At 51.0% G+C, this 14,361-nt stretch overlaps 1 long non-coding RNA gene across 1 annotated transcript in view; it reads left to right on the top strand.

Moving 5' to 3' along the window:
* The window catches only part of LOC135192441 (uncharacterized), a 51,320-nt gene that overhangs the window by 34,442 nt on the left and 2,517 nt on the right, over positions 1-14,361 (top strand). The window contains exon 2 of the long non-coding RNA XR_010308989.1: positions 8,449-8,562. This is a non-coding gene — a long non-coding RNA (uncharacterized LOC135192441). The remainder of the gene's footprint in view (positions 1-8,448; positions 8,563-14,361) is intronic.

Here is a 14,361-nt window from a genome sequence, read left to right as displayed (position 1 = left end):
CAGTTCTGCCCAGAGGAGCTCTGATGTGCCCTACAGCCATGCTTCCCTCTCCCTGACAATATTAAAAAGCACTGAGTTTGAGCAGTTTTCATCCCACAATGGCATGGGGTGAATCAAGGCTTAATTCTCTCTGTTCCTACCCTCCCCTTTATGAAACACTGAAGATGGTTCACAGAATGTCAGGGGCTGGAAGGGACCTCCAAAGCTCATCCGGTCCAACCCCTGCCAAAGCAGCATCACTCAGAGCAGATCACACAGGAACACATCCAGGCAGGTCATGCATACCTCCAGAGAGGGAGACTCCACAGCCTCCCTGGGCAGCCTGTTCCAGGGCTCTGACACCCTCACAGGGAACAAATTCCTCCTCGTGTTTCCATGGAAATTCCTATGTCTCAGCTTCCGCCACTGCCCCTTGTGCTGTCCGTGGGCATTACCCAGCAGAGCTGGCTCCAGCCTCCTGGCACTCACCTGCACATCTCTATAACCATTGATGAGGTCACCTCTCAGGCTCCTCTCCTCCCAGCAGCACAGCCCCAACTCCCTCAGGCTCTCCTCCTAACAAAGCTGTTCCATTGCCTTCAGATCTCTGTGGCTCTGTGCTGGACTCTCTCAAGCAGTTCTGTGTCCCTCTTGAAGTGGAGGGGCCCAGAATTAGATTGTGGTTCCCATGGGGGTAGGGTAGCTGCAGGCTTCCTCACTTGTCTGTGGAAGAGCAGAGCCTGTTCCAGACGCTCTGCAGGGCCCAGCACACCGCAGTGACTGCTCAGGGTGCGGTGCTTGAGTCTGTGCCCATGCTAAGGTGGATTAAGTATGCAGGCACTGTACTGCAGAGCCCAAACACCACAAGGCTCAGCCTCACCAGAATGTGGTCATGACTAAAGTAACCCACGGAGTTCTCTCATGCTGCTCTTGGCCATCTTTGTCTTCACAGGATCACAGAATGGTTTAGGTTGGAAGAGACCTCAAAGATTATCTAGTTCCTACTTGTTGTTTATAGTTTGGGATTTAGAGGGGATCAAATCAATGATGTTTATGAATATCTGAGGGCTGGGGGTCAGGAGCTGGGGACAGGCTCTGCTCACTGCTCCCTTGGACAGGACAAGCAGCAATGGATGGAAGCTGCAGCATAGGAGGTTCCAGCTCAGCACAAGGACAACTTCTTGGCTGGAAGGGTCCCAGAGCCCTGGCACAGGCTGCCCAGAGAGCTTGTGGAGTCTCCTTCTGTGGAGCCTTTCCAGGCCTCTCTGGATGTGTTGCTGTGTGCCCTGAGCTAGCTTGGATGGTCCTGCTCTGGCAGGGGCTTGGACTTAATGATCTGTGGAGGTCTCCTCCAACCCCTGACATCCTGTGAGCCTGTGATTCAGCTACAGCATTAGCTCTAAACCACTACACCTACCCACAAAATGATGCTAAGGTAATGATGCATTCTCCTGGGCCCCTCAATCTAAGAAAGATGTTGAGGTCGTCAAACATGTCTAGAGAAGGGCATCAAGGCTGGTGAAGGGGCTGGAGCACAGCCCTGTGAGGAGAGGATGAGGGGGTGTGCAGCCTGCAGCAGAGGAGGCTCAGGGCAGAGCTCATTGCTGTCTGCAGCTACCTGAAGGGAGGCTGTAGCCAGGTGGGGTTGGGCTCTGCTGCCAGGCAGCCAGCAACAGAAGAAGGGGACAGAGTTTCAAGTTGTGCCAGGGCAGGTTGAGGCTGCATGTTAGGAGGAAGTTGTTGCCGGAGAGAGTGACTGTCACTGGAATGGGCTGCCCAGGGAGGTGGCAGAGTTGCCATCCCTGGAGGTGTTTAAGAGCAGGCTGCATGAGGCACTTAGTGCTGTGAGTTAGTTAATTAGAAGGTGTTAGGTTGGACTCAGTTATGTTAGAGGCTTAATTCTGTGATTCTGTGAGCAATGGCAGAACTCTTTGAGTTTCCCAGAGTGTTCTCTGGATATCCTGTGCTGTGGCTCAGCCTTCTCTTTCTGCCACATCCAATGCTCTCAGAAATGTTTTCGGCTGGCTGCTGAGGCCCAGCCCCTCTGAGAAGGCATTGTGCAGTCAGGCTAACATCTTCAGACAGGCATTGCACCCCTGGGGTTTCTCTCCCAAGATGTGGAGTGTCACTGGAGGGGAAAACATCTGCAATCTGTTGACATGACTTGGATTTTAGTTGTGTCAGATCCTTGACAAAGTAATGAATTGAAGCCAATCCCTGCTGCACATGGCTGCCTGTCCCTGCTCTGCTCTTGAGCAGCACAGAAATGCCTTCAGAGCTACAAGGATGGGCCAGGAGGTGAAATAACCCCAAGAATTTAAGACCTGGAAGCACAAAACAGCTAATCAAAACTAGCTGGAGCTTTCTGGTTATGGAACAAGCTTCCTGTAAGGCCTTCTGGTAGACCCCTGAGTCCCAGTGAAGTGCTGTGGTTCTGGTGGAGCACTGTGGTCCCAGGGGTCTGCTGGCCTCTGACACCCACTGAGCTGAGGACACACAGTCAGGGAGAGAGCTGACAGAATTACCCAGGGCTCTGCACTCCTGAAAGGGGCTGGATGTGGATTTTGCAGTGAGTGAGTAGGAGAGTTGTGTGTTGCTGTCATGCTCTGCTGTGCTGCTGTTTCTGCTTGCCCAGCAGTGAGAACCAGGCAGAAATGCTGAACTCCCCACTTCACAGCAAGCTGGAAAAGGCCATGAAATGGCCAAATTTGGATGTGGTTTCTGTGGTCCCAGGGTCCTGCATCTGGAGAGGAATAACAGCAGGCAGCAGGACAGGTTGGGGCTGCTCTGCTGGAAAGCAGCTCCACGGAGCTCCACGGAGCTCCACCTTGGAACGCTGGTGGGCAGCAAGTTCTGGGCCAGCAAAGTGCCCTTGTGGCCAAGAGAGCCAATGGCAGCCTGGGGAGCATCAGGAAAAGTGTGGCCAGCAGGGCTGGGGAGGTTCTGTCCCTGTGCTCTGCCCTGCTGAGACCACTCCCAGAACACTGTGTCCAGCTTTGAGCTCCCCAGTTCAGGACAGACAGAGGCCTGCTGGAGAGAGTCCAGGGCAGAGCCACAAGCATGATTAGGGGTCTTGAGCATCTCCCCCGTGGGAGAGAGACTGAGAGCCCTGAGGCAGATTAGTCTGGAGAGAAGGCTGAGAGGAGATCTGAGCAATGTGTACAGACAGTTGAGGGCTGGGGGGCAGTGGCTGGGGCCAAGCTCTGTTTGGTGCTCAGCAGCAGTAAGCCAAGGAGCAACAGCTGCAAACTGGACCAGAGAAGGTTTCAGCTCAGCAGGAGGAGAAACTTCTTTGCAGTGATGGTGACAGAGCCCTGGAGCAGGCTGCCCAGAGAGGTTGTGGAGTCTCCTTCTCTGGATGTGTTCCTGTGAGAACTCCCCTGGGTGATGCTGCTTTGGCAGGGTGGTTGGACTGGATGATCTCTGAAGGTCCCTTTCAACCTCTAATGCTCCTTGATTCTGTGATTCTGAGCTGTGAGCTGGTCAGTGGACATCTTGCAAATGGTTTTTCCTAAGGAGTGGGTCTAGAAATGCTTGCCAGGAGGAGACAGATGTGGAAGAGCAGGAGTGAGCTGTACAGTAACAGGAATCCTGCAAATATGTAGAGGAGAAAGAAGAGTATAGAGAAATAAAGTGGATCTCTTCTCGTGTCTGCAAGACCGTGCAGCTGATACCCAGACTGCATAAGCTGCTCGGGGGAGACATCCTGATTGATGCCAAATGCATGGGCAGCTCTAAAACCCAGGGTGGGTGAAGTATCTGTGTGGAGAACACATGGCTGAAGGATGATACCAGGACTACAAGACAACAGGAGACATTAATAGCATTGTGGTTCTGCTACTTTTAGTCATCCTTAAAAATGATGCACTCAAATGCTTCCTGACCCAAGGGGACATAGTAGAAGTCAGTCATTACTCACCTAGAGTTAGTTGTGCTCACTCTCTATTTTTTAATGGGAAGATATGGGTTCTTGAGCTTAATTCCTCTCAGTCTTCTGCTGTGCTGCTGTCATTCATCAGCATTCCTACTGGTAGTGCTGGAGTGCCAGGACATCCCCAGCACACTCAGCAGCTCAGCAGGAGCCTTCTGCCTGAGTGTACTTTGAGAGTTCTCTGAAAATAGAAGGCTGAGGATTCACTTTCAGAGTAGGGGGAATTCTGCAAGTAGTGAGAGTGAGGATGAGAAGCTGGTGAGGATGCCTGCAACAGCAGGACAGATGTCCCATCCTGCTGACATCAGCACTCCAAGCTGCTGCCAAAACAGAGCGACGCTGCCAACAGTGACACTCGCGGGTCACGCTTTGAAGCCAAGGCAGGCTTCTGGCAGTGAAATAGCAGCTCAGCTTACAGGCTGGCACTGCCCAAACTGCCTTCTCTTCCTCCTGAAAGCCCCTTTCCTCCTCTCCACCCCAGTCCCCCCATGCTGCACGTCAATTCCATACACCCTGCTCCCAGCTCCCGGCAAAGGGAATAGTGCTTGGGTGGCAGTGTTACAGGAACTGAATAAATACAACCCAAATCTCTCCAAGGGCTAAGCAGCCCAAGAGAAGAGTGTCAAGCCCACTTACACTTCCCTGGGAAGGTTTCAGTGCTGGGGAGAGTATTATATTGCTGCTACTCACTGATATGTCAATCAGCCAGATGGTAATTAATGATGGCCAGTGTCAAGGGTAAAAGTAACTGGAGACATAGCATGACCTGTCTAAAAGGATAACATTTCACTCTAGCCCAGGAACAAGCAGCACTCAGCTGCTTTAAAGCAGAGAGGCACCTTTGGCTGGGTTCAGTCATCCTGTGAATGCAGTGAGGACAGAGGGAAACACAACACTGTTTGGCAGTCTGCAATCACGGCAAAGCTGTGTGAAGTGGAGAAGAAAGAGAAAGGAACCTTCAGCTGTCCAATATCACAGATCCACAGAGTGCATCAGGTTGGGAGGGACGCTCAAAGGCCATCTTGTGCAACACCTCTGCACTCACTCACACTTCCAACTAGATCAGGCTGCCCAGGGCCACAGCAAGTCTGACCTTGAATGGTCCAGGAATGGAGCCTCATCATGCCTCTGGGCAGCCTGTTCCTAAACCATTCCCATTCTGTGATTCTATGACTCTTAGGCCAGAAAACCATTCAGTGAGCATGACATTGTGGCTCAGGTACACTAATGAGCCCTGAATTCCCTTCCTGATCCAGCTATGGACAGTGGCACTAGGCCTGGTGATGGGAGAAGGTTTTTCCCTTGCTTTTGTGTGCAGAGATGTTCCCAGGAATCCTGCTTGTCTGAATCTGTACCCAAACATCAGCTGGTGATGAAGGTAACATTCCTGGGCACGTTACTCCTTTCAAGCCATCTCCAAGACCCGTGGTGAGTGCAGTGTGTGGTTTCCTGAGCACACACACACATGCACACCTCTACAGCTTCCTTGCCTTTCAAATCCCCGCAGTGTAACTCAGCAAAGAAAGTACAGGAGGAGTGTGACATGCAAATCCTATTAATTCATCCAAGTATGGAAATGCAATCCTTTTGATGTCAAAAAGTACAGCAATGATATGTTAAAGAGCTCAGCACGCTTCTGTTAAATATGTAAAGTGCAGCTTCCCCCGGAGCTGTATCACTCCTGGATAACCCTGGACTAAGGCTCCTTGCTTTAACAGACTGAGAATTACTCTAACAGCATTAGACCCCCTTGGCCCGACAATGTGGGCAGATGTTCCTAAGAGGATTTGAGCTGAGCGTGGATTTAGTACCAGCAGCTCTTCTCTGCAGCTTGTTTGCTTTGCTTTGCTCAGGCAAATGCAGGTGACAGGCTCCACAAAGTGGCTCTGTGTAAGAAAGGAGCTCCTTGAGAAAGGGTGGAAGATAAGTTCCTGAATGCAAAGCCGGCAGGGACACACTTGGGATTTATTCTTTTGGGGTCTGAAAGGAGAGACTTTTCAGTTTCCTTAAAGGAGACAGCCAAAGCACAGGGTCCTGCAGGAAGGTCAGGCCAATCCCAGGCACAGCTCCAGGCTGGGTGCAGAGTGGGTTGAGAGCAGCTCTGAAGAAAGAGACTTGGGGGCGTTGGTTGGTGAGAAGCTCTCCAAGAACCAGCAGTGCCCTCATGCAGCCCAGGAGACAGCTGTGTGCTGGGCTGCAGGCAGAGGAGTGTGGGCAGCAGGGCAAGAGAGGAGATCATGCTCCTTGTCTCTGCTCTGCTGAGACCTCAGCTCCGCTGAGACCTCAGCTCCAATCCCATGTCCAGTTCTGGTGTCCTCCTGATAAAAAAGACACAGATCCTTCTGAGTGAATCCAGAGAAGGCCACAAAGATTATCCAAGGGCTAGAGCAGCTCTGCTGTGAGCACAGGCTGAGGGAGCTGGGGGTGTGCAGCCTGGAGAAGACTCTGGGGGGGCCTTAGAACTGCTTTCCAACACCTGAAGGGAGTCTTCCATCCTTGCTGCTGGTACCTTTGGATTGGCATTACAGAACCACAGAATTAAGCAGGTTGGAAAAGACCTCTGCGCTCATCAAGCCCAACCTATCAGCTAACTCTTCTAATTAACTACCCTCTGGCACTAAGTGTCTCATCTAGTTTCATTCACCTGAAGCTTCAGCTATACTTTGAAGAAGTAAAGCCATCAGGCAGCTTATTTTATACTAGAGTCTAACCTTATGGTCATTTTCTTTTCTTTCTTGCCAACCACTGGGACACTGAAAGCAGTGAGCAGTGGTGCTGGTTGGCTGAATAAGTGAGTTAGTACTGGGCAGAGTTGTCCACTTTGGTTCTTTTGAGATAAGGATGGGTTTGCTTCTCTTAAAGCAAGAAAGCTGCTTTGGAGACATTTACTGCAGAGCTTTAGACTTGTTTGGGATACTCTGCTTTGGGATCTCCTACCCAAACGAGCAGGCAAGTGCACCATGTCAAGCTGTAGCACACATTAGAAGAGAGAGCTGTGACTTCTTCCATAGGCAACCTGAATTAATTGGTTTTGTCTCACATGGTGTCTGTATGAGATTCCCTCACTGCATCTGTGATTGATCTTTGCCTTCTGCACTAGAGATCTGCTGGAGCATGAGGTTAGCAATGCTGCTGGTGACAGGGATCACAAAGAACCTCTCAGATAACTTGTTCTTCTCACTCTTTTCATGTCAAGATTTCAGTGACTGCACAAGTTTCAGATCTCCTAGAGAGACATTTAGTTTTGATTTAAAGGTTCTGAGGAATCAATCAACTTCTCACATCTTCCAGCAGATGTTCTAGAGACTAATAAGCTGCTTTTAAAATACCTGCACCCTATCCCTAGGTGAAATCAGAGCTTCCCTGTATTGTGCCATCATTCGGAAGAACTCTGCACCTGCCATCAATCACTAGAGAAAAACCCTACAGCTTTCCTGCTGCCCCAAACACTCAGTTCAGAGGCCTCCCAAATGTGCCTGTCCAGGTTTGTGATTCGAAGGTGCTGCCCATGGAGCAACACTGTGCTCCTTGTTCACAGAGTCATTAGAATAGTTTAGATGGGACCTCAGAGCTCGTCTGCTCCAACCTGCCCACCATGCCCAGGGACACCTCTCAACTAGGCTTGGCTGTACAAGGCCTCATCCAACCTGGCCTTGAACACCTCCAGGGAGGAGCCATCCACAGCCTCCCTGGGCAGCCTATTCTGGAGTCTCATCACCCTCCTACTGAAGAACTTCTTCCTAAAATCCAGTGCAAACCTACTCTCCTGCACCTCCAAACCTTTCCCCTGTCCTGTGCCTAGACACCCTTAGGAAAAGTCTCTCTGCAGCCTTACTGCAGGCAGCTTTAAGGTCCCTCTGGAGCCCTCTCCACTGCAGGCTGCACACCCCCAGCTCCCTCAGCCTGTGCTCACAGCAAAGCTGCTCCATTCAACGCTCAACAGCTGATGCCCTGTGTTGTAGGGTGGAAGTACTGCAGACACCTCCATGCCAGAGCTATGAGAAGCTGTGCAATGCCCTGCAGCTAAAACCCGTACAAGTCATTGAGACCCCCCCACAATAAACTGTCTGCGTTCTTTTGTCTGTGAAGTGGCAGCTTGAACTTGGCTGAACACTAACATGAGATCATTGCTGAGAACAGGGCTGTTAAAAGCTTTAACAACAAACACAGCAGACAAAAGTATTCTCCCTGCGAGGAAAAGGGCAAAACCTGGAGTTTCTGCTGAGCGCTGCAGAGAGCAGACCCAGCTCCACACCAACATGATGACTCCATCAAGTTCAGAGAGTCTGCTGAACCTCTCAAAGTTCAAAGACTCCAGCACACTGCGCTGCAGTTTTCTTGCAGCCAGGGCTGAAGATGCTGGATTGAGACTCATGCAAAGAAACAAAAGACCAAGCAAAAAGAAAACTAAAAGAATCCCCAAGAACTTGCACCATAAATCAGGTCTTGCCTCTACATTCCAAAGGCAGTTGAGGCAAGGAGGAGAGTTGTTGTTGCTTGAGTTTTCCTCTCTCTCTCTTTCCCCTAACACTAATTAGGTTTGAAAGGCTGCAGCTTGAGTCCAGATACCACATGCCGAGAAGAAAGGAACCCAAACAGCTGACACAGAGTTCAGACTAAACTAACTGCAAGCTCCCCAGGGACATCACAAGGTAAACCTGATAGTCTCTGTCATTTACAATCATTATCAGGCAGCCGAGGCTCTGTAATTTTACTAGGGAGCCAATTAACAGATCCCTGAAGCTCAGGAATAAAGTCTTGGTCCTTTTTCTGGGTTAGACAGGAAAAGGAGGAAAGGTTTTTGTTTCAAATAGATACTCCAGAAGCTTTCCTAGGGGTATGGTTAGATTTGGGCTTGCATTTTCCCCTTGAGGAATAAGATAAAGCACTGAGCTTAGGAGTCAAGCAACTGGCTTTAGTACCCAGCTCTGCAACATGCTGGCTCTGTAACCTTGGGTGACTTATTTTACTGTCTCCTAATGCTGCTTGCTGCACAGAGGGGATATAATAACATACTTGTTAACTTAGATAATGAGAGCTTGGAGGAAAGGGCTCTCTCTTGTGATTTGTTTGGCCTAATGTAAGTAGGTACTGATTTAGGATAGGACATTAAGGAGCTCTGCTCAACGAGAGTAAGAAGCAAGGGGGAAAAAAAAGCTTGGACCAAAACTCCAGATGGAAACAGATCTGCTCCTTAGGGAAGTTTGGAGTTTCGATTCAGGTTTGAGCCTTAATGTGTTGGACTCACCTTTCCTGGAACAAACTAATCAGACATTTTCAATTCAGGACAGATTGCAAGTAGGAATCAGTGAACCATGCTTAGAGCAAACAAAATACATAGAAAGCAAGTTCTGCTTTTGCCAGCCCTTTGCAGACTTGAAGCTGAGCCAGGACCATCAGCTGATCTCTTGGTAGGAGTATTTTGGCCTAAAATCCCCCTCTGTATGCACAACCTCAGATAAGAGTTTGTGCTCTGGGTTCTGTTTACCCTCTGGCAGAACAAGGCTTCCGTAACAGTGTCCTGGTCCACTCCCAGCATGAGTTACTTCAAACAGCCAAGGCAGGGTGGGAGGAAGAGCCTGGGCAGTTCTCTGACTCCAAAGGACACCTCAGAAAAAGATTTCCGTAAGCTTTCTGCGCTGTCATCACCTGAAGCCTTCCTCTCAGCTGCCTTTCAGAGGAGCTAACAGCCCCTTTTTTGGGCTTGTTATTCTGTGGCTTTCAAGCAGCCACACGTGGCAGGGTCCCTGCTGGGATGTTAAGCAGGACTTGTGCAGCGTTGAGGCGTCTGCATTAAAACAACCTCCAAGCAACACCAAAACCTGCTTACTCCTAACTTCCCTGATTGGATGAGAAACTCAGGCTGCCCTGCCAGCAAACTCTTCTACCGAACTCATCTGCTTCTCCTAGGGAACTGAGGCAGGTATTGTGAGTGTTCCTTCATGCCTGAGATCCAGAACCTCAGCTCCAGCCTTAAGGCACCAAACGCTACATAGACCACAGTGTTATTCCAGAGCTGTGCTGCTTGGTGTAAAGTTGTTGTAGCCACTGGTGAATCATCACAGAACCTTAGAGATCGGAAGGGACCTCCAGCCCAACCTCCCTGCCAAGGCAGCATCACCCAGGAGTTCTCACAGGAAGGCATCCAGGTGGGTTTGGAAAGTCTCCAGAGAAGGAGACTCCACAATCTCTCTGGGCAGCCTGCTCCAGGGCTCTGTCACCCTCACTGCAAAGAAGTTTCTTCTGTTGAGGTGGAACCTTCTCTGGTCCAGTTTGCAACTGATGTCCTTTGGTTTATTGCTGCTGAGCAGCAAACAGAGCTTGGCCCCAGCCCTCATCTGTCTGTACACATTGCTCAGATTTCCTCTCAGCCTTCTCCTCTCCAGACTCATCAGCCCCAGGGCTCTCAGTTTCTCTCCACAGGGGAGATGATCAAGTCCCCTAATTATCCTCGTGGCTCTCCCCTGGACTCTCTCCAGCAGGTCTCTGTCTGTCCTGAACTGGGGAGCCCAAAACTGGACACAGTGTTCCAGGAGTGGTCTCATTAGGGTAGAGCAGAGGGGGAGAAGAACCTCCCTAGACCTTTCTTTTTCCCTATGAAAAAGGGAGGTTTGGAGCCAGTGTAGGGGTTTTGTTTTCTCTCCAGGGTGTCCCAGGTGCAGTAGTGACAGAGGCCCTGGCCCTGCTTCTGCACCTTGCACTCTCAGTGTCTCTGATCTGGGGGAATATTTCCCCTCTCCAGCCACAGCACTTTTCCAGTGCAGCACATTTCCAGTTGCTTACCCTGCAACTGCTCGAGCATGTAATTGATTAGGGTAAGGTGGAGTGGGGAGAGCTGACGAGGGGAGCAGAGACCTCTTCCACTTTGCTTATTCCACCCTTTTGTTCAGTTGCTGTATCTGAGCAAGCAGTTCTGCTGCTCCTGAAAGGAGGAAGAGGGAGAGAAATCCAAAGAAAGGCAAAAGCATTAATGGGTCAAGGGCCTCCTTTGCATAATTCTATTATCACCAGGAAAATTCTGCAATAATCATGTTAGGCATGTGCTCTGGAGCATCAAAGTGACTTGTCTTACCTTACTTTTTGATGTTAGACAGGTTTAAATGCTTTGTACAGCTGAGGCACCCCCGACAGCTGATCAAGAGAGCCTGTGCTGTTCGAGCACAGCAAAGGCCTGTTCTGCTTTTTTGTGTGTTAAATGTCAACAATGCCACAGTCTTCCAGCAAGGAAAAGTCTCTGTTGTCACCAACTGTGAAAAGCAAAGGTGTAGGAGAGAGTGTCTGTGTGTGGGTGCCTGCCAGCAGGCTTCTGCAGCTCCCACCTTCCAGGCAGAGGCTGCTTGGGAATTGTCTGGGGCATGTGTTTGCAGAAATCCAGCTCCTCCAGGCAGCCCTGCAAACGTGCTACAGGATCTCTGCCATTCCAGGCTGGAAAGGTCACCTTAGGGTGTGAGTGATGAGGCAGGGCAGGAGGTTTTCTAGGAGTGTTACCAGTTTTGAACCATTTTTTGTGTCCAGTCCTTGACCTCACTCAGCTCAGGTGGCATATACCCAAAAAAACAAACCAGGAAAAAGGAGTTGGAGGCAGGGGAGCTGTAGTTTGCTCAAGAGCATGCATCAGATTGGTGGAAAGGATAAAGAGAGAGCCCAGCTCTCCTGATGTCCAGGCTAGCAGCTGTCCCACCAGGCCGTTTGCATTCCCACCCTCAGACCCCAGCTCCGGCTAACGCAATCACTCCTTCCCAGTCTGCCTAGGCTCTTGCCAGCCTCTTCCACAGGTGACTCAAACAACCTTCATGGAGCAGAAACACAGAATGTGATGATTTTTAGCTGACAAATTCTTCTTCCCTTTATTTTAAGAAGCTCAGCCCCTCCAGAGCAGCAGACAGGTAGCACCATGCTTTCAGAGAGGGAAGCTGCCTGGCGCTCTGGCAGTTCCAGGCCATGCTGCCAGGCTGGGGCATGATGAATGGAGCCAGGCACATCTCCAAAGATGCCTGCAGGGATCTGTGGGCTCTGCAGAGCCTGAGCCATGCTGCAGCACTTATCTTAACCCCTCTGAGCACTGCTATGGGCATGCACACAAGCACAGGACTCCACAAAGAGTGCTTGCCTATAAGGAGATGAACATATACACCCAGGCCAGGTTTGTTTTCCTCCTCCTCCTCCTGAGCCAGATCCAGCCCAGCAGAAGCAGTGATGCCAATGGTGAGACTTGGACAGGCTGAGGGTTGGGCAGGGAGAAATTCAATGAAATTCAACATTCAACAAGGGCAATTGTAGAGTCTGGCACCTGGGAAACAACAACCCCAGGGACCAGTACAGGGAGGGGACTGAGCTGTTGGAAGGCAGCAAAAGGAAAAAGGCTCTGGAAGTTCTAGTGGATGGAAGGATGGCCATGAGCCAGCAATGTGCTCTGGTGCCCAGGTGGCCAATGCCATTCTGGGGTGGATTAGAAGGGCTGTGGTTAGTAGGTCAAGAGAGGTTCTCCTGCCCCTCTGCTCTGCCCTGCTGAGGCTGCATCTGGAGGACTGTGTCTAGTCCTGGGCCTCCCAGTTCAAGAGGGACACAGAACTGCTTGAGAGAGTCCAGTGCAGAGCCACAGAGATGCTGAAGAGAATGGAACAGCTCTGTTAGGAGAGGAGCCTGAAGGAGCTGGGGCTGAGCTGCTGGGAGAGGAGGCTGAGAGGTGACCTCAGCATTGGTTACAGAGATGTGCAGGTGAGTGCCAGGAGGCTGGAGCCTCAGACCCACAGGGGGATCAGGCTGGGGACTGGCTGTGGTCTCCGCGCCCAGGCAGTGGTAACTCAACCCTTTGTCTAGGAAAAGGATAAATATTGGGGTACTTTCTGCCTTGGGGTGCCCGCCTGAGAGGGCTGCCCTGCCTGGATAGTTCCTGCAGAGTCCCCTGGCACTCCAAGGACAAGCTCCTGAGGGACAGGACTGTCCCTGCTTTGGAGGGCTCCCCATCATAAGCACCTCCTTTGTGCAAGCTCAACAGGCCTGAGGAGCCTCGGACGTCTTCTGATGGAGCGAGCGGACACGTACCTGGGCTGCCCTTCCTCTCAGCCAGCCTGGCTCACCTGTGAGTAAACTCTCTGCTCAGCCTGACTGGCACAGGGAAAGCTGCCCTTATAGCTTAGCCTCTTCCACTCCCTGACTTCCAAAATCGCCACATTTATCTATAGCATCCTTTGTAAGGTACTCTCAATTAACTGAGTCTGCTAATTAAACTCAATTAATTTCTGTATGCAGTTTTGGGGGCAGGGTCCCAGGAAAACAAAATAATTCTATTTTTATATATATTCCTGACTTGGCCACGTTCATTCCCTGCCTCCACAACACAGAACCCTGGAGCAGGCTGCCCAGGGCAGCTATGGAGTCTCCCTCTCTGGAGATAGTCAAAACCTTTCTGGATGTGTTGCTGTGTGCTGCTCTGGCAGGGGCTGGACTGGATGAGCTTTGGAGGTCCCTGCCAGCCCCTGGCACTCTGTGATTCTCTGGTTCTGTGACTCTGTGAAGGATGTCAGTGCTGGGAACTGGACTGGGTTTTGCAGGGCAGCAGGCTGCAGGTGCTCACTGACACATAGTCAATGAGCTCTGAGGAGAATCCAGACTCTATAAATGTTAGATGAGGCAGGCTGGGCAGAGACAAAAACAAGAGGTGGCTGCAAACACCGAGTGTCATTATCCTCTGAACAAGGAGGGTGAGAGGCCTAGGAACTTCCCATGGAGATTAACTGCTTCACAGCAGGATGAGGAGCTGTCTCCTGATGGGAAGGGACATCCCATTGTCCCCAGAACACTTGGGAGGAAGGACGCACGACAGCAGGAGCAGCTTTTGAGAGCATACACACAGCTCCCTGCAGCGCAGGTACCTTGTCTGAGGGATGATTTTCTTCTGCTGAGCTAAACCCCAAACGGCAGCTGGCTTGAATGAGCGCCAGGACAGAAGGAGGTCTCTCTAGTCCTTAATTGGCAGTAGGTTCTCTAACCTCTTCCTGCTGAAGGAAGGACTCTGCTGCTTTCACAGCGTCCACCTACTTCAGCTTACTCTCTTGACCTGCTACCAATGTACCAGAAAGCCACAGCCTTGCTCCCCACTGTCTCTCCAGTGGCCAGTTACAGAGGGACTGCAGCTGTTAAACCGCTGATTGCTTCTCTACCTGCAGTGGGAGGCCATGCAGAGGGAATTAGGTGAGCTGCCTGTGTTAAGCAGCCTGGAAGTGCAGCATTACTGCTTCTGACACTTCTTCTGTAGTACACAGAATCACAGAACCATAGAATCAATCAGGGCTGGAAGGGACCTCAAGGATCATCCAGCTCCAACCCCCTTGCCACGGGCAGGGACACCTCACACTACATCAGGCTGCCCACAGGCTCATCCAGCCTGACCTTAAACACCTCCAGGGATGAGGCTTCCACCACCTCCCTGGGCAACCCCTGCCAGGTTC

Source organism: Pogoniulus pusillus, chromosome 42 (assembly GCF_015220805.1).
Source record: "Pogoniulus pusillus isolate bPogPus1 chromosome 42, bPogPus1.pri, whole genome shotgun sequence".
NCBI classification, from domain to species: domain Eukaryota; kingdom Metazoa; phylum Chordata; class Aves; order Piciformes; family Lybiidae; genus Pogoniulus; species Pogoniulus pusillus.
Note: the sequence above shows the minus strand (reverse complement) of the source record. Positions and strands in the feature narration are given on the sequence as shown.